Below are 25,896 nucleotides of genomic sequence, written 5' to 3' on the forward strand. Positions count from 1 at the left end.
CTCTGCCATTGAAGAAACGTTGGAAGCTTTAGTACCAGGCTATTTAAGATACACACCCCAGCAACGTACCACATATTTTTATTTCATTAGGCTAAGGCATTGGGCTTCGTTTACTCTAATCCTGGAACCCAGAACAAATGTATTTTCTAGTTCTGGGCTTCCAAGGTGTTTAATTTGTATGTGCCATTGTTTTAAAATTGTATCTATTTGAATATTTGAGCTAAAGTTAGAGTTGAAAGTGTGGCCAAGCAATAACAACAAAAACACTTATTCAAAAATCTCCAGGTTTTCATGGTTTTCTTTAATATGCCTGTAATACATTACTCATCATTTTACTTTCTCTCATTAATAGTGAACGAATCCTTCCTAACAATGTGGGTTGTTTGAAGGTAAGAACCCTACCTTATTCAGCTCTGTATTATTTTCACTCTACATGTAGACCATTAAGATACTTCGAATCTCTCACTCACCTAATGAACCATAAGTGTGAACATAAATAGTTATTGCTCAAGGAAAATATCCATTTGCTAGAACGACAACATAGTTATTTTTGGACTTTACCACAGAAAATGTCTTAGGAAGAGAAACTTATCATTTTAATGGATATATTCGTTAGGACAGTCTGGATGGCATGGGATGAGGCAGAATTACAGTTTACTTATAAACTGCAAAAAAAAAAAAAAAGTGGGTAGAGATCTGTGATAAAGGAGGAGCAGAAGTCAAACAGGTAAAAGTGATTCAAATTAAAATGGCCGTAGGCCAAGTTTCTACAGGGGAGAAAGGCAGAGAGAGATTTAAAAACGGGCTTAGCTAGTAACTGAGTTTTAAGCTGACTGTGATTCATGACAATGTAGTTCCTCTTCTGCTCACCGTGACTTTGATAAAATCTTACTAACACATGACTTTATGACAACGTGTTTGTTTAGTTTTCTTTTTTGATGTGGGAGTGATAGTATTTACCTGAAAAGGAAAACAAAAATGAGAATTGCAGAATAGGCAAAGGAGTGAGCAAGGATCAAGAACTCCTCAGAAGCAGGACACTGGAGTGACAGATATCTACAAGATCTCCAGAGAGATCAGTTCCTCAAAAAGTTAAATATGGGGTTATATGATTTAGCAATTCTAGTCTTACATACATTTGTACACAAATGTTCACAGCAGAGTTATTCATTATAGTCCAAAAGTGGAAAAAGCCCAAATGTCCATCAACTAATTAATGAATAATCAGAATGTGGTATATCCATAGAGTTGAATATTATTCAGCAATAAAGTACACACTATGTGACACATGCTACAACATAAAGAAATTTTGAGAACATTGAGAACTGAAAGGAGCTAATTAAAATACACACACACACACATATATATATATATATATATATATATATATATATATATATATAAAATCCATTTATATGATATATCCAGTATAGGCAAATCTCTATGTGGAATGTAGATTATGTAGATTAGTGGTTGTCTGGGGCCAGGGGATGGCATAGGGATGGGTAGAACTGGGCAGTGACTACCAATGGATACAGAGTTTTGTTTGGGGATGATGAAAATATCCTAAAATTGATTGTGATAATGATTTTAAAACACTGTATCTGAAAACTCATCAAATTGTACCCTGAAAAAGGTAAAGTGTATATGAATTATATCTCAGTAAAACTTAAAAAACATGATTGGCAGATAAAATATAGTATGCCCGATTAAATTTGAATTTGAAATACACAAAGTTTTTAGTGTAAATATATCCCAAATATTGCATATTATAAAGTTATTTTTGGGGCACCTGGGTGGCTCAGTCGGCTGTGCACCTGGCTTTGACTCAGGTCATGATCTCACAGTTTGTGAGTTCGAGCCCCGCGTTGGGCTCTGTGCTGACAGCTCAGAGCCTGGAGCCTACTTCAGATTCTGTGTCTCCCTCTCTCTCTGCCCCTCCCTGACTTGTGCTCAGCCTCTCTCATTCTCTCTCTCTCTCTCTCAAAAATAAATAAACATTAAAAAGAAGAATTATAAAGTTATTTTTATTTTTATTTCATACACAGAAATTCTTGTTATAAATTATTCATTGTTTATCTCAAATTCAAGTTTAACGGGGTGTGATATATTTTTATTTGATAAATCTGATAGCCCTACATTACGACAAAGTAGCCTGGGCCTAAATAGCACTTCTGTCTTTCCTTTCAGTAAGCACCTAAAGAACTCTAAGGGAGTTTCACATGAAGATACTAATACAGTGTTTACAGAGCATAATAAATATTACAACTTGTATAGCTTAGTACATGTTAGGCATTATCTTGTTGCTATCGTATTGGTAATATCTGTTCAATATGTATAAGTAAGTTAGCCCTTACCAAGGATATAATTTTAATAAAAAGACAAGAAATTTTCATATCTTTCCTGATTATATCTTGGGTAGTCTGTATTTGGAATGAAGGGAATCTAAAATATTTTACTGTGGCAACTTACGACTTAAATCTTCAGAGATCAAACAATTCCAGAGTGAAGCTGGAAATTTACAAGTAGTAAGATTCTTGAAAAACAAATTCAATCACTTTAACATCCAAATTGATTTTGAATATATCCAAGTAATCCTCAGTTAAAAGTCAAACACTGGGGTTCCTGGGTGGCTCAGTTGGTTAAGCGTTGGACTTTCAAACTTTGGCTGAGGTGTTGATCTCATGGTTCTTGAGTTCCTGCTCCAAGTCGGGCTGGCTCTGCGCTGACAGCTCAGAGCTTGGAGCCTGTTTTGGATTCTGTGTCTCCCTGTCTCTCTCTCTGTCCCTCCCTCAAAAATAAACATTAAACATTTTTTTTGATTAAAAAAAAGTCAAACACTATTTTTGTTTAAGATTATATGGGTTAAGTTCAAGTCAAAAGCTATAGAAACCTAAAAAAGTCAATAGCTTTGTCACCGTACCTCAAAATTCATTTTAATGATTTATCCAATTCAATCACTAGCTATAGTCTGTAGTGTTAACTAGAGAGTGTTTGCCTATTCTTCATATCAAATCCACACTCATATGATAAATATTTGCCACAAGTGAGGAATGACTTCACAAATATTACATGCAATAGATACATCATGGACAGTTTATATGGATATATGTCTTAATATTTTTAAATTCACAGAAATGGATAAACAGCCCTTACTGAGTTTGTCAATCTCAACCCTATAGAAACTAGTCTGACAAAAATACTTAGTTTTTTATTTGTCAAGCACAGCATGTGCAATTAAACAAACAAACAAACATAACATGACATACAGAGAATAGTATCTGCCTTCACTAAGTTTAATATTTAGCAGGAGAAACAATGTATGGACATAATTACAAACACCTAATTTATCACCATTATAATCATTGTCATTATATGTGAGTGTCCATCTGAATATTTTAGAAAGCTTCTAATCTTTGGTTTGTTTTCATTAGAAGCTTGCTCAGATATTTGAATTTTAATCAGCAGGTACATGTATGTGGTTTTCTGTCTCTTAGCATTTCACAATTCGCAAGCACAAAAGCAGTGTAGAAGGGGAAACGGATAGAGACACACATCTAAAAATAGAAGTGATAACAGACAACTGAACTCAAGGAAGAAAACAAGATTAAAAGGTATAGAGACATATAAATGTGGTTTAGCTCCATATTCTGTGTTCTTCAAACTTTTACCTTTAGGCATAAAATTCATTCTTCAAAGAAATCCTATTTGGAAGTTAAAAAAAGAAACCTATAAATTTATGGCTATAAAAAAGAAAACTATAAATTTAGAAACCTATACTTTTATGAGGATAGAAGATGAACTGGGAGCATGGTTTTCTTTATAAGATCTTGAATTTTTTTTAATATTCAGTGTCCCCTCATTAACTGAAAGTATCTAGATTTTACTAAAATTTTGGAACCGTATGCCGAGCCTCAAAAAAAAATGTCACTACTGTAAGCTTAGTGGAGAAGTATAATTTCATCTTCTATGTCATATGTAGCATTATTTACATAAAGCATTTGTTTTTTTTATAGAAATATTCTAATTCAAATCCCATGAAAAGAAGATTAGTATACAAGTATTTGATAATTCAGAGCTGTCTTGCCTTAAGAAATCACCAAACACTGAATGAGGAAAAGGTAGCAGCCTTGGAATTTTGTGAGTTCATAGTCAAATATTAAACCTTTGTTGCAATTATTAATATTACGATGCCAATAATATTTAGGGAAGGAAGACTAAATAAAGGAAGAGGGCATTCTTTTGGTATTTACTGGTTATTCACCTGTCATTTAACTCAAAAGCTCCAATACAAATGAGAAAACTAAGACTCAGATTGTATGACACTCCTAGTCTCATATCTCATACATCTAGTACATTTTGGACTAAGAATTCAAATCCTAGATATTCTAACATCAAGTGGGGTTCTCATCATAGGATAATGCTGGTCTTACAGAGGAGACAAAATACATGAGCCACATGTTACTGGAATATCTCATTTATTCCAGGATATATGTAAAGGAGAAAAGAGAGCAGATGATTACTGTTAAAATGTATTGAGAGCTTAACTTGTTTAGACAATATAGTAAATATTTTACTTGCATTAATTCAATTTATTTTCACAACTGGTTTGTAATGTCATTGCTATTTCTCTGAGTATTACATACCGGAAAGTGAAGGTAAGGGGCTGAAGTTACTTCACTAAGGTCACAGAGCAGACAAGCTGTGGAACCAGAAGTCAAGGCCTGGTAGACTCAAGTCAAGTGCTAAGCATAGGTCTTACTACTAGGCTATACTGTACCCCTGGTCTTAAAGAAAAAAGAGACTGAACTTTCAGATTTGTTGATAATTGCAGGAAATTATTTCAATGGATCCAGGCATTATTGAACACCAGACTCTTCAATGAGACCTATTCCAAGCATGCATTACATGGCTGCTTTCTTTTTTGTTCAATTGACTTTATTCATATAATCAAAGATTATTCATCATGCTAAGTGCAAGCATCATGGGGCACTAGTTTAGGATAAGAGGATTCTAAAGGCTCATGCCTTTCTTTTCTCTCTATCTCTTCTCTTACAGAAAAATAATAATTTATCACAAGGATTCTGCTGAGCAATTTATAACTTTGCCTGCTCTGAGCAGGAAAATATACTCAATGGTAACTTTTAATCAAATGATTTATTTATGGAGTCAGTCAATTAGTTAAGCACATAGTTCCTCTAAAGCAGTGTTTCTCAGGCTTTATTTGAATTATGTATCGTTGGTCAAGATTTCTCTGCACTCTACATTCCCATAGTTTACATAATGAGAATAACCATAATTTTTCCAGCTATAAAATGATATTCAAATATTGCATATGGTATTTAAAATTTATATATGTAATTCTACCCTGCTCCACTTCAGAATTTCCACTGTCTTATTATATTCTTTCCCTATGTCTTTGAGAATTCTTGTTGGAACACTAGAACATTCCTTTTAAGTGACATTGTTACTGTAGCTCTTTCCCCACCTCTCAGGACCAGATTCTCTGTCTTGCCTTAACTCTGCCCTCTATACCTACTCTTGAGGTGATGAATCTTTTTAAAGTCCTCCAGCATTTAAACATTTTGCTCACAGAGAGCTTGTATTTCTATAATTTTATTCTGTCTTCTGATGGATAGCATTGAAAAAAGTTGTCTAGTTCATTAGGGTATGGGATGTGGGTGAGACAGGCAATGAAAACAGAGCTCAAGTAGTTGGACCCCATCCACTTTGCTAGTCTTTCTCCAATAAAATTATCAATTAGGCTTATTGATTCTAAACATGTATTTTCACATATATTTTCAAGAGACAGCCCCCCCCCCCCGCCAAAAAAAAAGCAAACAAACAAATAAAACTAATTTCCTCTGTCTGCCTTGTGAAAAAAAGAAACTTTTCTAAACTTCAGTTTTGCAAGTAGTATTCTGTACAAATAAACATTCATGACTGTGGTTTTGTGCTTAAGAGGTTCTGTCAGTATTCAGGGAATGTTCATGGATGCTAGGATGACCATCTATAAAGCAAAGTAGGGGTCCTGAATACCATTTCCATAGCCAAGATGCATGAAAAAGGCCCAGAATGGGGTGAAATGGCACATTCCTGTCAGGGGGGAAGGAAAGGGTGACAAGGACGTCAACTTATGGGATGGATATCAGAGGCATTGTGGGAATTTCTGCCATAGGGAAAAGGATGGGTAAGGTGGCTGAGAGAAAAGACCAGCAGAGGTGTGGACAGGTCAGAGATGCATGGGGCAACATCTCATAAAGGGTAATGTGGTCATTCTGATGGATAGAGCAAAGAAACATATGGCTGTCCATTGCTGTGTGAGATACAAGATTTGAAAATTAACTAGAAGTGGCCACAGGAGGTGATCAAAACACACTTCTTCATTCATCATTGTTGTTCTTTCCTCCAAGTTTTATTTAAATTCCAGTTAGTTAATATGGACTGTAATATTATTTCAGGTGTATGATATAGTGATTCATCGCTTACATACATCACCCAGTGCTCATCACAAGTGCCCTCCTTAATACCCATTACCTATTCAATGCATCTGCCCATCCATCTCCCCTCCAACAACCTTCAGTTTGTTCTCTATAGTTACGAGTCTGTTTCTTGGTTTACCTCTCTCTTTTCTTCCCTCTGTGTTCATTTGTTTTGTGTTCTTAAAGTCCACACGTACTCATATAGTTCTGAGGCTGGTCCAAGTTCTAGTTACTTACTGCTTGAAACAATTTTTTTGTCCTCTCTAAACCTCAAGTTTCTTTTTTAAATTTGTGAAATGAGGATTATAAAACCTATTTCAGGGTTGCCTGAGTGACTCAGTCGGTTGAACGTCTGATACTTGATTTTAGCTCAGGTCGTGATCTCACAGTTTGTGGGACCAATCCCTGCATCAGGCTCTGTACTGACAGTGTGGAGCCTGCTTGGGATTCTCTCTCTTTCCCTCTCTCTCTCTACCCCTCCCTTGCTCATGCTCTTTCCCTTTCAAAATAAATAAATAAACATTTTTAAAAGCCTATTTGTAGGATTAATGAGATAAATTAATTTAAATGGTATATAAACATTCCTTACTAGTCCAAGGGAATTAACAATTCAGTGCTAGCTATTTTTATAATTAAATGAAGATGTTACCTAGAGAACGTGGCCACAGGAAAGGTGTCAGAGGATGAGAAGGGAGGGAAGCCCTTAGGTATCACACCCTGAGCAAACAGAGAATAAACCTAAAGAAAGAACATTATCTTAATATATGCTAGTGGATGCTCATATGGTAAGAAATGTACTGTTAATCATAATCATATTTTTCAGCACATCCTTTATGTAAAGCACTGCCCTGAAGTTTCAGCCATTAACATGTTTAATCTTAACCAACGAGATGCATTCTATTAACAATTCTTATTTCATAGGAGAAGAAACTAATGAAGGAAGAGATTAAGAAGTAGCCCCCAAGGTCACTGAGGTAAGCAGAGGAAAATTTGGAGGGAAGGAAGCCTCATGAGAGAGTCTACATCTTAATCAGCTTGAAATCCTGCCTCTCAGGATAAGCTATGGGGATAAATGTATCAGAGTTATACACGCAAACCATTGAATTAAGGCTGTTTTATATTAGTTAAATGTATGAATTCCTGATGTCAACAACATATCTATATTTCAGTTATCCTACAAAATGCTGGGAGGTGGCAGGGGGAATACAGCCAAATGTAATATTCTACTTCTCATTCAACATGAATATCTCTATAAATCGCATCACTGCCCCTGTAGTTGTGAAGTCTCAAATCTAGAAGCCATCTTTAATTCCTCACTTTGTCTCACCCTCTCCATTCAATAATCCTAATGATTCTTCCCAGCACTACATCCCAAGTCAATATATATTTTTGATCCAATATGCCCACCTTAGGCCAAGCCACCATCATTTTTCATGCTCACAAATGTAACTCTTCTCAGCTAGTTTCCCTGCCACAATTCATTCTCCTCACAGCAGCCACAATGATCTCTACCCACCCCAGTACCATCTCCTACCACTCTTCCCCTTCCCCTTCCCCTCTATATTTTACCACACTGGCTCTTTTATGGTCCTTAAAACGTAGCTCACTTCCGCTTTTGTGCTTGAACTTTACATCACTAGTGTCTTTCTTGTCATTAAGTTTTCAGGTTAAATGTCACCATCTCTAAAAAGAACTCTCGTGACCACTCAATCTGAAGTAGTGTTATAAATGAAAATTTCATTTAAAAATTACCCAGAGAGTTGTAAGAATATACCAATGAAAATGTTTCCATACTAAGGGGTTGTTAATTTTTTAGGTGGGCTACAAGTATTAGAACAGGAAAGGATTTAACTGTAAATCAAGTGGCTATTGGGTTAGTTGAGAAAAATTTTGCCAACACTCTGGTATGTTTGAGGTTTACTGTACTGCTTGAACTTTAAATCTGTTTAGAAGTCAGAAAATTATTCAGGATCAGTCCTGAGCAGGGACACATTGCTTGATTTGGTTTCTGCAGTGAGAGGTACTCATCTTAAGCCTTGAATTTAGAGAGGTGCTTTAGTGCTTTGAAAAGGATAACAAAAATTGCTTTACCTCAAAAATAAATGCTTCTCTTTGCTTAGCTGTCTCCAGAGCCCTCTACAGGAGTTAATTAGACTAAAGAGATAATTAGGGTTTAGGAAGGGAAAATAGAAATTAAATGACTGGCAGATAAGGAGTTTTGTGGAGGTTTTCTCTCTCTCTCTCTCTGTCTCTCTTTCTTTTTTCTCCCTCCTCCCTTTATGCCTCCCTTCCTCCCTGCCTGCTTTTCTGTCTCTCTTTTCTTTCTTTCTTTCTTTTCTTCCTTCTTTCCTTCCTCCCTCCCTCCCTCTCTCTTTCTTTCTTTCTTTCTTTCTTTCTTTCTTTCTTTCTTTCTCTCTTTTTTCTTTCTTCCTCCCTCCCCGCCCCCAACTCTCTCTCTCTCTCTCTCTCTCTCTCTCTCTCTCTCTCTCTCTCTCTTTCTTGGTAGCCTCCGGAGATAGAAAGCACAAGAGGGTCTTGGGACTCTGTTCATATGTTTGTTATTAAAGAGTTGAAATTTGCTGAAGAAGGTTATTTAATAGCTCAGATAGTCTTTTTGCCTTCTAATTTCCTTTGGTTTGGAAGTAATAGGGACAGACATAAGACTGGATTATCCTGTTTTGGGGGAAGGATATAGAAGCATTTCATCCTCTCAGGGAAACATCTCTTCTCATTCACAGCAGTAACAATCTCTCCAATTTACTGAATACTCTCTCTACATCAGAACTGCGCCAAGCTCTTTGCAAAGCCTGTTAGATATATTGGCTTTAATTCAATGCTCACAATTATATGGAGTTGATATTATCATCTGCATTTTATAAGCTCCCAAACCAAGACTTAAATATCTTTTATAACTTGCCCCAAAGCACTCAGCTAATACAAGGATGTTGCAGACTGAATCCATTTTATCTGTACTTGAGGCACTTGGTGTAACCATTTCACTACATTGCTTCATGTCTATGTCAATCCAGTGTATTAATTAAAGTTCCCACAGTTTATTTTTCTAGATCACAAGCATGTTTGTATGAGAGGCAGGGGAGAACAAAGATCATGCTCCAAAAGACCGAATAGCCTTGAGAACATGAGGGGGTATTTGTGGTCATGGCATGGGATAACTCCTATCCTTGTGCACATCCTTGCATGTAACATCATAACAACTAACTACAACAGACTGGACAGAGCCATTTCCCATAAATCAGCTGACTTCTCTATTCTTTCCTGTGTGTGTGTGTGTGTGTGTGTGTGTGTGTGTGTGTGTACATGTACCTGGGTGTATAAATTTAATTACACTAATTGCCATTTAAATCCGAGTGGAAAATAGCAGGCATTATGACACAACAAAAAAAGATGATGTTGGAGCCACACAAGGTTGGGACTCTACTCCATGACCTTAAAATGTGACCTTGCGTAAATCACTTCCCCTCCTAGAAGCACATCTCCTGAGGAGCACAATAGGAGGCTGGAGAAGATGATCACGAAGGCCACACTTCAGTTTTCAAAGTCTAGAGAGCATGAAGTAGGCAGGTGGTGTGCACATAAGCTCCACTCCGCTCAGGCCCCAGGTCTTTCTCACCAGTCTCTGATCACTGGTTCAGCTGTGATCTTTATTTTCATCACATCTTTTATTTGCTCTGAAAGAACACGTTTGCTCCGATTCTTCCCCCTTCCATCTTCTTGTCTTAATAGTTTGAGTAAAACTAACTTCATTATTTTAGCTCTTTGAAAGTTTTGTCAGTCAATTGCAATCGATGTCATTTTTATAATAACCTTCTCTAAAGCTTGCTGCCACCCTTCTTTGGAGTTCCTTTAGGTGCTCCCCTTTGCTTTGCTTCTCCAGACACTTCTTTTGGGTCCCTTCACTTCCTTCTGGAATGGCTGAGCCTTCCTCACTCCCCTTTACTCACTACTTTCTGCCTTCTGTTTTCATCCTTCAGACATCCTCACAAAGTGAAAAGCCTAGTTTGTTTTTGCCCCAGAGTTAATAGTCCATAAGTATTAAGAAACAGTAATCATATCTGACTGCTGTGTATATCTTTCTAAAAATTAATGTTTTGAGCTTTCCTAAGTTAGTGGATGTTCTCTTTAAAATGAGAAAGCAAAAACAAACCAAACTCCATTATAAGGTTTTGGGTTTTTTAGTACCCTATGAGGGGGAAATATTTTATCATAGGACTAAAGATGTAAATACTTTTGTAAATATGCTGCTCACAAGTTCATTCATGATAGAATTATCATAGATTTTAGAGAAAGAAAATCCTTAGTTCAAGTGTCAACTTCACTGCTAAGACCTTGAACGAGTTACTGAACCTTTCTAAGGCTTTTATATTCATCCCTCTCAAATGTTGATCCTAACCCACAAATTTCAAAAGATGTTAAGGAATGTAGTCCCAGGACTTCCAAGATAAGCCTGCTGGCTGAGAAAAGGCAGGGGGGGGGGGGGGGGGAGGGGGGGAGGAAACAGAAATAACATTTCAGTGGGCTAGTTCTCTGGTGGTATTCTCAGAGAATCTGTAAGCCTACTCTTGAGACATTCTTCCTAGTCTGAAATTAAATCACTTTACAGGTATTTTACCACTGTATTGGGAGTGGATAAGAACTCTTTCACATATACCTAGGACTCACCCCATTTATTTGATGATAAGTCATTTCACAATACATTATTTTAGAGGTTTCTAATGGTATGGTATGAATAGGTAAGAACCAAATAGCCAGGCACTGTTGAGATAAAATCAGGATACATGCAGTTGATTTTTTTTTAACTTCATGAATTCTCTGGAATGTCTGCTTAATACCAGACCTTAATAGCTCTTGAGGATGCAGTGATGAATAATACAAATATCCTTCCCTCCTGGAGTTTACATTTAAGCTCTGCACTGGTGTAAAGGTCAAACCAGATCAGGATAGGTCACAATGCTTCCAGGTTCGTGCTCATAAACAATTACCCATAAAGTGACTGAGCATGAACTTCAGGGATGCAGCCTTTCCAAGGCCCCAAAGGGGTACTGTTGCTGGGCTCACATGCTCATGTTATTTTTATTGAAGTTTTTTTATTTGGGATAATTGTAGATTCACATGCAGTTATAATAAATAACAGAGAGAACCTGTGCTTCCTTCACCCAGTTTCCTTCCATGATAACATCTTGCAAAGCAATAGAATACACTGATCTTATTCACATTTCACCAGTTGTATGTGTGTTCATGTGTGTGTGTGTGTGTGTGCACACGCTGAGTTCTATGCAATTCTATCACATATGTAGGTTTCCGTATTCCCCGTCACAGTCAAGGTACACTTTGTAACAATACCCACTTCCCTTCTATACCCACTCCTGGGAACCGCTCATCTGTTCTGCATCTCTATTGCTATTTCAAGATTGTTATACAAATGGAACCATACAGAATGTTCCCTATGGGATCCACATTTTTTTTTCTTTTTAAACTTAGCTTCATTCCCTCAGTATACATCTAAGTCATTGCATCTTTCAACAGTTCATTGCTTCATATTGGTGAATGTTGTTGAGTTTTGGGTGTTCATCTTAATTAATTTTGTCCTGAATATGCACATGAAGTATTCTGGATCAGAGACAGATTAACATTATTCACTTAAAAATGAAACAATGATGTGGACACCACCCACCAATTCTTACCCCTGTAACAGCATGATAGAAGCAAGGTCGAAATTTGTATACAGACAAACTCTAAAGTCTATGCCATTGAGGAAGGATGGAATAAAATAGATTTTCTGTGTGTGTGTTTGTGTGTGTGTGTGTGTGTGTGCATGTGTGTGTGTGTGCGCGTGTACAAGAGAGACAGCTGACTCCCTCTTTCTTCTTTTTTTTTAAAATTTTTTAAAATTTATTTTTGAAAGAGAGAGAGAGAGAGCATGAGCGGGGGAGGAGCAGAGAGAGAGGGAGACACAGAATTCGAAGCAGGCTCCAGGCTGTATGCTGTCAGCACAGAGCCTGATGCGGGGCTTGAACCCATGAACCGTGAGATCATGACCTGAGCCAAAGTCGGACCCTCAACTGAGCCACCCAGGCGCCCTCTCCCTCTTTCTTCTTAAAAGGAGAGAGAAAAATCTTTGCTCCTTAGAGAGAGGATGTAGAGGTCCCTGGGTTCCCACTGTAGCTTTTGTACTGTAAATATCGCTCCCCAAATGCAGATAATCTCTGGTGTCTCTGACTTTTATGACCTAGAGATATCTTCAAGTTCTGGATCTTTATTTTCTTTTGAAATGTAAATGAATACCTCTGGAGTTAGTTAGATCTCCCTGGGGTTCCTGCACTATCTTGACGGTTGTAAATTAAGTTCTCAAGGCTTGCTCAGCCCCGGATCTCACGTTTTCAGCCAAATGTATTCAGAGAGCCCCAACTCTGCAGACACATAAAAATATTTTATCTACAACCCGCGGGGGTATTCCATGTTATTAACATACCTCAGTTTGTTTCACCAACTGAAGGACATTGGGGTTGTTTCCCTTTTCTGGCTATTACAAATGAAGCTGTAATGTACATTCAGGTATAGGTTTTTATAGGAACATAAGTTTTCATTTCTCTGGTATAAATGCCCAAGAGTACAATTGCTAAGTCATATGGTAATTTCATGTTTAGTTTTATAAGAAACTGCCAAACTGTTTTCCAGAGTGGCTGTACCATTTTACCTTCCGTATATTTTTAGAAAATATTTTTACCACATGTAATTTAGACTGCTGTCTCCAACTCACATCTTATCACATGTTCCCCTCATGTTGAGAGCAGTGGAGTGACTATAGAGAATTTTGTGATCTAGCTAAAGGGAAAGTGAATGATAGACACTTTTAGATTGAGTTTAGTGAAATATAATTACACAGCTCAAAATTATATGCACATATAGTGAGATATTCCCAGCCCAGTATAGGAATGACTTCTAGGAATACTTTTACTGCTCTGTATCAACTCCATCAGTGATTTAAAATGAAGGTGCACAATAGGAGCCTATTCCACGCACCAAAAGTATGTGTAGGATAGAACAGAACTAAAGTTTGATTCATACACAGAGAGCCAAGAGTTAGTTTGTGGAAAGTTCTTCCAAATATTGTATATATATTAAGACACTACAGATTTTCCTAAAATTGACAACATACCTAAAATCTTCTGACTCTAAATTTTTTGTCATATAATGAATTGAGAATGTGAATTATACTTTTATTTACCTATTTTTAAAGTTTATTTATTTATTTTGAGAGAGAGAGAGAGAGAGCACACAAACAGGGAGAGAGGGAGAGAGGGAGAGAGGGAGAGAGGGAGAGAGGGAGAGAGAGAGAGAGAGAGAGAGAGAGAGAGAGAGAGAGAGAGAGAGAATCCCAAGCAGGCTCCATGTTGTCAGCACAGAGCCCATTTCGGGGCTTGATCTCAGGAACTGTGAGCATGACCTGAGCTGTTTTGGCTCAGTGTGGAGCCTGCTTGGGATTCTCTCTCTCCCTCTCTCTCTCCGCCCCTCCCCGTTCACATGCCCTCACTTTTCCTCTCAAAATAAATAAATAAACATTTAAAAAGTATCAGTAATACAAAACAAATTCAAATAAACTATACTAGATAAAACACTGTTTTTCTTTTATTCACTCTATAGGAAAAGAATAAAATTTTACTCATACCAAGATACAGAGAGCTTATAGATATTTACACAGTATAAAGGTATGTCAGGTAGGTAATTAATGAAAATATCATCGGTGTTTTCTGTTTGTTTTTGGTGACTTTTTTCAGTGTTATTAGTTACCTTTTTCTAATTTGCAATTTGTTCTAAGTTATTTTCTCTTTCTAATTTTATATTAAATTGCATACTTCATTTTGTATTCATAATTGCCTATTCTCTTTCTTAAAACAGCCCCCAAGTTACATAAACTTTAGGCCTCACAAGACCTGAATTCACCCTGCTTATAATGTCCAATTTTTCAAGAACAAATACATATTCAAATTTGACCCCCAAATGGCCAGCATTAAGTAGACACATGAATTATTCCAGATTTCCTTAATAATTACACAGTGAGAGATGGGGACCTTAGCATCCCAACATACTTCTGAGAATAGGTAAACACAGCCACTCCAAAAAAATCTACAGTGGGAATTCCTAAAGAAAATTCATAAGTTTATAAGAAACAGTATTATTACTACTAGCATTGTTATTATAAAATGCTTTTAATTATTAACATTTATTATATATATTTTTTACTTTAAAGTTTACTTTTTATTTTTATTTAATTTAATCCTTTAAGAAACTCTCTGGAGTAGTAATAACAGGATATTATAATTAAATATTCATTTTACATGTAAGAAAAAATTTCAGCATGATTTAATGACTTTCCTTTGGTCACAGAATTAATATGGAACAACAAAGAAATGATTTCAAGTCTCTTGGTGCCAAAGCTAATGCTTAATTCATTATTCCTCATTGGCTACATACAGGAGAAGACAGGCTCACTGCCAACACCATGACAGATAATAAACCAAATATAAGGTGAATATCTTTAATTGAAAATGCTGAATTTATCTTTTAGAATAAATGTCAAGGTTGACCCTGGTGCAAGACTAAATTTACTTTTAGAGTTATTAATGTTAAATGAAGCAGGTAAAATATGGTGTTAATTACAGTCTAAAACCATGTCAAACTGTATATTGGAGATGACTGAACTAATTCATAGGATTTCATTAAGATCTTAGATAATTTTAATATGAAATAGAAAGATAAAGGAAACTCATCATCATCTTAGTGGATCAATGGAATTATTTTTTCACTAAGCCACTCTCCATTCATATATATACAATTATGAGAAGTGATTCATTTTTCCTTTCTCTGTATTTGCTTTCTTTGTACTACCATTATATTTATCATATCCTGGTCTATATTATATATTCTTCATCTACTCATTAATTTAACAAATATTTATTGAGCATTTACCATGCCCCAACTACTTTATTAGGCACTGAGATAGAGATGTGAAATGAAAGAACAAAAATTAAGTGTCTATATTTCTTTCTTCATCATGAAACAAGAGCCCCTGTGAACTGGGACCATGCCAGCCTCCAGACTTAGTGTCAAAATTTATCTGAATATCTAAAATCAATTAGAACGCCAGATATTGAGCTGGACTCCATGAGTTGAGGACAAGGTTGAATTGAAAAGGAGAAATATTTTAAGAGAAAAAAATAGCTTTCATTGTTTTAAGGTCTTTCCATACATAATTCATACGACATCCCCAAGCAGAAAGTAACAGTACCATCCCTATTTTGTGATAAAGAAGATAGAGGTTAAATGACTTGCTTAAGGTCAAACAACCTTGTGAGCTGTATAGGCAGTATTTGAGTTCAGAAGTCCATGCTTTTATCCATATCTTATCTAAATTATAGATGACAGTGTGAGAACAAAACTTTTTTTAACTTTATTTTTTATTTTTAAAAATTTACATCCAAATTAGTTAGTATATAGTGAAGCAATGATTTCAGTAGATTCCTTAATGCCCCTTACCCGTTTAGCCCACCCCCCTCCCACACCTCCTCCAGTAACCCTCTATTTGTTCTCCATATTTAAGAGTCCCTTATGTTTTTATCCCCCTCCCTGCTTTTATATTATTTTTGTTTCCCTTCCCTTATGTTCATCTGTTTTGTCTCTTAAAGTCCTTATGAGTGAAATCATATGATTTTTGTCTTTCTCTGACTAATTTCACTTAGCATAATACCCTCCAGTTCTATCCACGTAGTTGCAAATGGCAAGATTTCATTCTTTTTGATTGCCGAGTAATACTCCATTGTATATATATACCACTTCTTTACCCATTCATCCACCGATGGACATTTGGCTCTTCCATACTTTGGCTATTGTTGATAGTGCTGCTATAAACATGGGGGTGCATGTGTTCCTCTGAAACAGCACACCTGTATCCCGTGGAGAAACGCCTAGTAGTGTAATTGCTGGGTCATAGGGTAGTTCTACTTCTAGTTTTTTGAGGAGCCTCGACAATGTTTTCCAGAGTGGCTGCACCAGCTTGCATTCCCACCAACAATGCAAAAGAGATCCTCTTTCTCCGCATCCTCGCCAACATCTGTTGTTGCCTGAGTTGTTCATGTTAGACATTCTGACAGGTGTAAGGTGGTATTTCATTGTGGTTTTGATTTGTATTTCCCTGATGATGAGTGATGTTGAGCATTTTTTTCATGTGTTTGTTGGCCATCTGGATGTCTTCTTTGAAGAAGTGTGTATTCATGTCTTTTGCCCATTTGTTCACTGGGTTATTTGTTTTTTGGGTGTTGAGTTTGATAAGTTCTTTATAGATTTTGGATAATAACCCTTTACCTGATATGTCATTTGTAAATATCTTCTCCCATTCAGTCAGTTGCCTTTTAGTTTTGCTGATTGTTTCCTTCGCTGTGCAAAAGCTTTTTATTTTGATGAGGTCCCAGTAGTTCATTTTCGCTTTTGTTTCCCTTGACTCCTGAGACTTGTTGAGTAAGAAGTTGCTGCAGGCAAGATCAAAGACGTTTTTGCCTGCTTTCTCCTCAAGGATTTTGATGGCTTCCTGTCTCACATTGAGGTCTTTCATCCACTTTGAGTTTATTTTTGTGTATGGTGTAAGAACGTGGTTCAGGTTTATTCTTCTGCATGTCTCTGTCCATTTTTCCCAGCACCACTTGCTGAAGAGACTGTCTTTATTCCAGCGGATATTCTTTCCTGCTTTGTCAAAGATTAGTTGGCCATACGTTTGTGGGTCCGTTTCTGGGTTCTCTATTCTATTCCATTGATCTGAGTGTCTGTTCTTGTGCCAGTGCCATACTGTCTTGATGATTACAGCTTTGTAGTATAGCTTGAAGTCTGGGATTGTGATGCCTCCTTCTTTGGTTTTCTTTTTCAATATCACTTTGGCTATTTGGGGTCTTTTCTGGTTCCATACAAATTTTAGGATTATTTGTTCTAGCTCTGTGAAGATTGCTGGTGTTACTTTGATAGGGATCTCATTGAATATGTACATTGCTTTGGGTAGTATCGACATTTTAACATTATTTGTTCTTCCTATCCAAGGCATGGAATCTTCTTCCATTTCTTTGTGTCTTCTTCAATTTCTTTCATAAGCTTTCTATAGTTTTCAGTGCATAGATTTTTCACCTCTTTGGTTAGATTTATTCCTAGGTATTTTATGGGTTTTGGTGCAACTGTAAATGGGATCGATTCCTTGATTTCTCTTTCTGTCGCTTCATTGTTGGTGTATAGGAATGCAACCGATTTCTGTGCGTTGATTTTATATCCTGCAACTTTGCTGAATTCATGAATCACTTCTAGCAGTTTTTTGGTAGAATATTTTGGGTTTTCCATATAGAGTATCATGTCATCTGTGAAGAGTGAAAGTTTGACCTCCTTCTGGACGACTTGGATGCCTTTTATTTCTTTGTGTTGTCTGATTTCAGAGGCTAAGACTTCCAATGCTATGTTGAATAACAGTGGCAAAAGTGGACATCCCTGTCTTGTTCCTGACCTTAGGGGGAAAGCTCTCAGTTTTTCCCCATTGAGGATATTAGCGTTGGGTCGCTCGTATATGGCTTTTATCATCTCGAGGTATGATCCTTCTATCCTTACTTTGTTGAGGGTTTTTATCAACAAAGGATGCTGTGTTTTGTCAAATGCTTTATCTGCATCTATTGAGAGGATCATATGGTTCTTGTCCTTTCTTTTATTGATGTGATGAATCACGTTAATTGTTTTGCGGATATTGAACCAGCCCTGCATCCCAGGTATAAATCCCACTTGGTCGTGGTGAATAATTTTTTTAATGTACTGTTGGATCCGGTTGGCTAATATGTTGTTGAGGATTTTTGCATCCATGTTCATCAGGGAAATTGGTCTCTAGTTCTCCTTTTTAGTGGGGTCTCTGTCTGGTTTTGGAATCAGGGTAATGCTGGCTTCATAGAAAGAGTTTGGAAGTTTTCCTTCCATTTCTATTTTTTGGAACAGTTTAAAGAGAATAGGTGTTAACTCTTCCTTAAATGTTTGGTAGAATTCCCCTAGAAAGCCATCTGGCCCTTGACTCTATTTTTTGGCAGATTTTTGATTACTAATTCGATTTCCTTACTGGTTATGGGTCTGTGCAAATTTTCTATTTCTGTCTGTTTCAGTTTTGGTAGTGTATATGTTTCTAGGAATTTGTCCATTTCCTCCAGATTGCCCATTTTATTGGCATATACTTGCTTACAATATTCTCTTATTATTGTTTTTATTTCTGTTGTGTTGGTTGTGATTTCTCCTCTTTCATTCTTGAATTTACTTATTTGGGTCCTTTCCTTTTTCTTCTTGATCCAAGTGGCTAGTGGTTTATCAATTTTGTTAATTCTTTCAAAGAACCAGCTTCTGGTTTCATTGAGCTGTTCTACTGTTTTTTTGGTTTCAATAGCATTAATTTCTGCTGGAATATTTATTATTTCCTGTCTTCTGCTGGTTTTTGGGTTTTATTTGCTGTTCTTTTTCCAGGTCCGTAAGGCATAAAGTTAGGTTGTGTATCTGAGATCTTTCTTCCTTCTTTAGGAAGGCCTGGATTGCTATGTACTTTCCTCTTATGACCGCCTTTGCTGCATCACAGAGGTTTTGTGTTGTGGTGCTATCATTTTCATTGACTTCCACATATTTTTAATTTCTTCTTTAACTGCTTGGTTAGCTCATTCATTCTTTAGTAGGATGTTCTTCAGTCTCCAAGTATTGTTACCTTTTCAAATTTTTTCTTGTGGTTGATTTCGAGTTTCATGACGTTGTGTTCTGGAAATATGCACGGTATGATCTCGATCTTTTTGTACCTGTTGAGGACTGATTTGTGTCCCAGTATTTGGTCTGTTCTGGAGAAAGTTCCATGTGCACTGGAGAAGAATGTATATTCTGCTTTAGGATGAAATGTTCTAAATATATCTTTTAAGTCCATCTGGTCCAGTGTGTCATTCAAAGCCATTGTTTCCTTGTTGATTATTTGATTAGATGATCTGTCCATTGCTGTGAGTGTGGTGTTGAAGTCTCCTACTATTATGGTATTACTATCAATGAGTTTCTTTATGTTTGTGATTAATTGATTTATATTTTTGGGTGCTACCACATTTGGCACATAAATGTTTACAGTTGTTAGGTCTTCTTGGTCTATAGACCCCTTGATTATGATATAATGTCCTTTTGCATCTCTTGATACAGTCTTTATTTTAAAGTCTAGATTGTCTGATATAAGTGTGGCTACTCCAGCTTTCTTTTGTTGACCATTAGCATGATAGATGGTTCTCCATCCCCTTATTTTCAATCTGTAAGTGTCTTTAGGTCTAAACTGGGTCTCTTGTAAATAGCATATAGATGGATTTTGTTTTCTTATCCATTCTGTTACCCTATGTCTTTTGATTGGAGCATTGAGTCCATTGACATTTAGAGTGAGTACTGGAAGATATGAATTTATTGCCATTATGATGCTTATAAAGTTGGAGTTTCTGATGGTGTTCTCTGATCCTTTCTAATCTTTTGTTGCTTTTGGTATTTATATATATATATATATATATATATATATATATATATATATATATATATATATTTTCATCTTTTCTCCCCTTAGACAGTTCCCCTTAAAATTTCTTGCAGGGATGGTTTAGTGGTCACAAACTCCTGTAATTTGTGTTTGTCTGGGAAACTTTTTCGCTCTCCTATTTTGAATGACAGCCTTGCTGGTTAAAGAATTCTTGGCTGCATATTTTTCTGATTCACTACACTGAATATATCCTGCCCCTCCTTCCTGGCCTGCCAAGTTTCTGTGGATAGGTCTGCTGCAAACCTGATCTGTCTTTCCTTGTAAGTTAGGGACTTTTTTTCCCTTGCTGCTTTCATGATTCTCTCCTTGCCTGAGTATTTTGTGAATTTGACTATGATTTGCATTGTTGATGGTCGGTTTTTGTTGAATCTAATGAGAGTCCTCTGTGCTTCCTGGATTTTGATGTCTGTGTCTTTCCCCAGGTTAGGAAAGTTTTCTGCTATGATTTGCTTACATAACCCTTCTACCCCGATTTCTCTCTTTCTCCTCTGGGACCCCTGTGATTCTGGGGAACCCCTATGGTTCCTTTTTAATAAGTCACTGATTTCTCTAATTCTTTTTTTTTTTTAATTTTTTTTAAGTTTATTTATTTTTCACAGAGAGAGAGAGAGAGAGAGAGAGAGAGAGAGAGCGTGAATGGGGGAGGGTCAGAGAGAGGGAGACACAGAATCCAAAGCAGGCTCCAGGCTCTGGCCCTCAGCACAGAGCCCAACATGGGGCTCGAACTCACAGACTGCGAGATCATGACCTGAACGAAAGTCAGACGCTCAACCAACTGAGCCAGCTGCCCCCGATTTCTCTAATTCTTAAATCGTGCTTTTTTGCCTTAATCTCCCTCTTTTTTTCTGCTTCGTTAAGTTTGTCCTCTATATAGCTGATTCTCTGTTCTGCCTCATCCATCCTTGCTGCTGCTGTATCCATCCATGATTGCAGCTCAGTTAGAGCATTTTTAATTTCATTCTGGCTATTTTTTACTTGTTTTATCTCTGCAGAAAGGGATTCTAATCTGTTTTCGACTCCAGCTAGTATTCTTATTATCGTGATTCTAAATTCTGGTTCAGACATCTTACTTGTGTCTGTGTTGGTTAAATCCCTGGCTGTCGTTTCTTCGTGCTCTTTCTTTTGGGGTGAATTCCTTCGTTTTGTCATTTTGAAGGGAGAAAAGGAATTAATGAGGTAGAAGCGTTGAAATAAAATAAAATAAAATAAAATAAATATTAAAATTTAAAAATTAAAAACACACACACACACACACACAAATCGAATAGCTGATGATAGATCCTAAGTGTGTTTTGGTCTGGCTGTAGAAAGTGGTTTGAAAGATTAGAGAAACAAGGGGGGGGGGAGAGAAAAAAAAGAAATCGGTTGAGAATTTGAAAAAAATGAATACACTAAAGTAGACTAAGATATACAAAATTAGAGAATATAGTAGAAAAAGATTATAGAAAAATATCTTTAATAAAAATTAAAAAGAAATATTAATTTTTTCGTTTTTTCTGTATTTAAGACAAAAGAAACGAAAAAGAGAAAAAAGATAAAAAAAAAGAAATCATTTGAAAATTTGAAAAAATGAATACACTGTAGTAGACTGAAATAAAGTGATGGGAGTAAGAGAATTTGAAAAAATTTACATAAAAGCAAAAAACTATAGTAATAAAAATTAAATAAATATATTTTAAAAATAAATTTAAAGTAAAAATGAAGTTTTTCTCTTTCTGCATTCAAGAAAAAGAAAAGAAATGAAAAAGAGAAAAGAAGAAAAAGAAAAAAAAGGAAACTGAAAATTTGAAAAGGTGAGTACACTGAAGTAGACTAAAATAAAATGATGGAAGTAAAGTAGAATTTGAAAAAAATTTACACAGAAGTAAAAAATGTAGTAATAAAAACTAAAGGCAGAGATGTTTAAGAAAAATTGAAAATGAAAATGAGTTTTTTCTCTTTCTGTATTTAAGAAGAAAAGAATTGTAAAAGAGGAAAAAAGAAAAGAAAGAAAATTGAATAGATGAACCTGCTAACAGATTGAAGTGGGACTGAAATTGCTTCGTTTTCCCCTAGAAGTCATTCTATGTAGCTCTTTATAGTCCATAAATTAAGCCGGTGGGGAGACTTGTGTTCTTGAAGAGTGAAGTTGGCCCAGTTGGTCAGGGCTCAGTGTAACAGCTCTGCTCTCCCCTAGATGGCGCTGCTAGCCTACTGGGGGTGCATTGTTGCGGTGCTCGTTGGTGCGCCTGCGCATCTGCGGGAGCGGTGAAAACTGGCGCCATCCAGCCACCCAGTCTGTTCTCCCAGATCAGCAATCACGCACCTGTCCTCTGTCTTCAGCTCTCATCCACTCCCCGCTTTTTCACTCTCCATGACCAGGCCCCCGGCAGTACCTCTCTCCTGAGTTTTGTCTCAGATGCGGCTGTTTTCCCCGGCCCCTTACTTTTGAAGGACTGCGGCTTTGACCCGTTCCGCCCCTCTGCGGGAGGGTTTCACTGAGCAATGGCCAAATGAGCAAAGGCCGAATATCGGCTGCACCCAGGAACGCCTGCTGGTCCCTGCTGCTACTGGAGCCCTGAGACTGCGGCCAGGTGCCATCCCGCCCCAGAAAAAGTTCATGAGATAGTGTAGCAGCAGCATTTCAGGGATTATGGAAAATCACCACACACATCTGGCACCAGGCTTCACCCTCAATGACCTTGTTCCAGCACCAGTGAATGTGGCCGTTTTCTGGGGTCTGTTGGGACCAGGTGGCTTCAACTGTCTCTACCAAATGTCCTTCCAGCAGTGGAACTGCTTTTCCCTGTGTGGCCTGAGAACCTCCTGGACCCCACTCTGTTCCTGGGGATTCGCCCTTCCCACCAGAGCACCGCCAGGTATGGAGTTGCGGGGTTGCAGCTTTTGCGCTCCCCTTGTTTACAGTCTTAATGGGATTGAAACCTTTTCCTTTCTCCTTTCTCCCTTTTTAGTTTAGTCCCTGCGGCTGTTTCCAATTTTCCACTTTCTCTCCGGCTGCTTTTGGGGAGGGCTGCTTTTCCCGTATTCTACCCGCCCTCCCCCCACCTAGTCTCCGTCCTCTCTCTGCTCACAAAAGCGCCTCCCTTCCTGCTTGAGCCTTCTTGCTCCCCAAGTTCACCTCTCTGCGCTGCGTACCTGCTGAATTCTGTGGTTCAGGTTGGGCAGATTGTTGTGTTAATCCTCCGATCAGTTTTCTATGTGTAGAGGATGGTTTAGTGTTGGTCTGGCTGTATTTCATGGGCGTGAGACACACAAAAACTTCCATGCTGCTCCGCCATCTTGGCTCCTCCCTCAGAAAACAAAACTTCTAAATTGTCAGTGATGAAAGGTTTGACTCTGTTGACATATGTAGCTTAATTTACTGGCCAAAAGGAATTATCCCATAATTAGGCTGTTAGGATTTTAGAATACGACTTTGGGAGTATGCACAAGCTGGAAAATTTCAAGCAGCCTAACTATGGATAAGAGATAATCATAAAATGTTGGCATCTACACGTAAAACATCCTATGTATCAGGCATTTCTTTAATCACTCAGTTTGCAAAACCTGCCTGCACACGATGTTTCCATCTTTGTTTATATCCACTTGCTTTCTAAACAAGCGTTTAATGGGAAATTCTCAAAAAAAAATCTGGAAGCAAGTTGCCTTTGACAAATGGCTGATGTTGATTTAACTGAGACCTAATTTTTATTAAGCTGTAGAACATTTCTATAGAATTTTTTCTAAGCAGAAGTTCTCAAGGTGGTTCCTGCTGTCAAACTATTAGACACAGTAGATTTTCCGAGTCTTCATTAAAACCTTTGAGATTACCCCCTTATCTGTTTGATCACATTTTCTAGAGTCTCAGTAATTTTATTGTTGTGGTAACTCAATTTTTTAAAGTGTAGTTGACACACAATGTTACATTAGTTTCTGTTGTACCACACAGTGATTTGACAACCCCATATATTATGCTATGCTTAGCACAAGCCTAGCTACCATCCATCTCTTAATAGGGCACTTTCAGATTTGACTTGGATTCAATGTCCTTCCTTGAGCAGGGGATTCTTGAGGACAAGAACCATATTCCACTAATCTCTGTATTCATGGCACCCAGCACAGGGGGTGGATTCAAAAAATATTTGTTTAAATTATTGAAAATGCCATCAAGGTTGGCAATCACGAGTTTGTTAGTGACAAAGAAGTATTGGGGTGGGGGGCAATGGAAAGCAGGAGGCTGGCACTATAATTTTGGAGTCAGAGTTTTCCCAGAACACCTATGGAGGGATTAGCATTAGCAGTGTATAGTGCTCTCGCTATAATTGAAAATCACTGCTTTTTGATTCGCTATCCCCTTATTGTCATTAGAAGCTTGTGCTACTTCATCATTTCGAGCGATTAAATATCATGAAAGGTTTCACCCTTTTGGTAGAGCAAGCTCTTTTCAATGTTTCTATACTTTATCTTAAGCTTTCAACCAATAGAGTTGGTGGGAGAGTATCTCCTTATTAGGCTTTATTAACTTCAAGGCTGGAACATTTTGTTCAACTGAGAATTTTTACTGGGACTTTGAATTTGAATTTCAATCTCTTTTTATTCTCATTTCATACTATTCAAGATTCAGGATTCTTTTTTTTTTTTTCCCCTGATCCCATATGACCCTTGATCTCAAGTCCCTTTGATCTTTGCTTGAAAACCTACAATACTTTGGCCAGTTCTTTTCTTGCTATGGTCAGTCAGAAGTAACCAACATATACAAAACTTTCACTCTTTCCAGAAATCTCTCTAGAATCATGGCTCTGAGAATCTGTCATCTACTTTCCATGTAAGAAAAAACATCTGATTTACCAAATATTTCCCCAAAGCATAATCGCTTTCTCCCATCCTCTATCTGTTCTTTATTACACACATATCAAACACTAAAAAAAAAAAAAAAAGACAAATATTTTAGTCCACTGTTAAAGTAGAAGCCCAGTTCAAAGTACTAAATTTTATACTACTCACTATAATGCAAGCTAAAGTGATGAACCACAAAATCATGGTGACATTACATAGTAGATGATTCTTTCTTACATAAAGTCTAAAATGGAAAAGTGGATTCCCTGATTGGCAGGTGGCTATTCTCTCTGTCATAATTCATGGAACCATGTGTTTTTCTACCCTGTGGTTCTGCTATCTTCAACACATGAACGTCAAGGGTATAGTGTTCGCCTGTATCAGGAGAGATGTGGAAAGAATGTGGAGGATCACATATATGAGTTCTTTATGAACCAGGCTTGTAAGTGTCTACACATTTCCATTCACATACAATTGGTTAGATCTCAGTCACATAGTTCTACCTACTAGTAGGAAGGACAAAAGAAGAAAGAATGGTATTGGGGGCATGCATCATCTCTGTTGTAATAATACATAATTAAACTACATATTTTTATACTATTAAAAAAAATACACCATTGCTTAAAATACCAAAATGGTGATAAATAGCTGAAGCAGTCACAGCAGATCCTTGGAAGGGGTAGTATTTGAGCTGTGACCTTAAAAGTAGGCATGGATGGAAGTAATGGGGAAGATATAGCTATAGCAGAGGTATGAGATAGGACTGAAGGTAGACTACTTTTCTCAACTGAGGGTAATATTATCTTGCCCTGTCTGCCTCACAAAGTTATAGATGTGAGCTCTGTGACCTATTGCCTTCATAATTTGTCTTACACAGAAGGACAATATTACTTGGGAATTATGGCTGTCTTTTCAGAGAGCAAAAAGAAGAAAAAGAAGTGTGCCAGTCTTTGTTTGTGTGACCCCCTCTTAACT

The 25,896-nt window shown here is 37.1% G+C and overlaps 1 long non-coding RNA gene across 1 annotated transcript in view; it reads left to right on the plus strand.

Annotated features, from left to right (window-relative positions):
• LOC109492058 overlaps positions 1 to 15,029 on the plus strand; it is a 55,832-nt gene extending 40,803 nt beyond the window's left edge. The window contains exons 3-5 of the long non-coding RNA XR_002736294.2: positions 7,404 to 7,456; positions 14,145 to 14,218; positions 14,889 to 15,029. This is a non-coding gene — a long non-coding RNA (uncharacterized LOC109492058). The remainder of the gene's footprint in view (positions 1 to 7,403; positions 7,457 to 14,144; positions 14,219 to 14,888) is intronic.
• Positions 15,030 to 25,896: the final 10,867 nt, after the last annotated feature.

Source organism: Felis catus, chromosome D1, assembly GCF_018350175.1.
Source record: "Felis catus isolate Fca126 chromosome D1, F.catus_Fca126_mat1.0, whole genome shotgun sequence".
In the NCBI taxonomy this organism is placed as follows: domain Eukaryota; kingdom Metazoa; phylum Chordata; class Mammalia; order Carnivora; family Felidae; genus Felis; species Felis catus.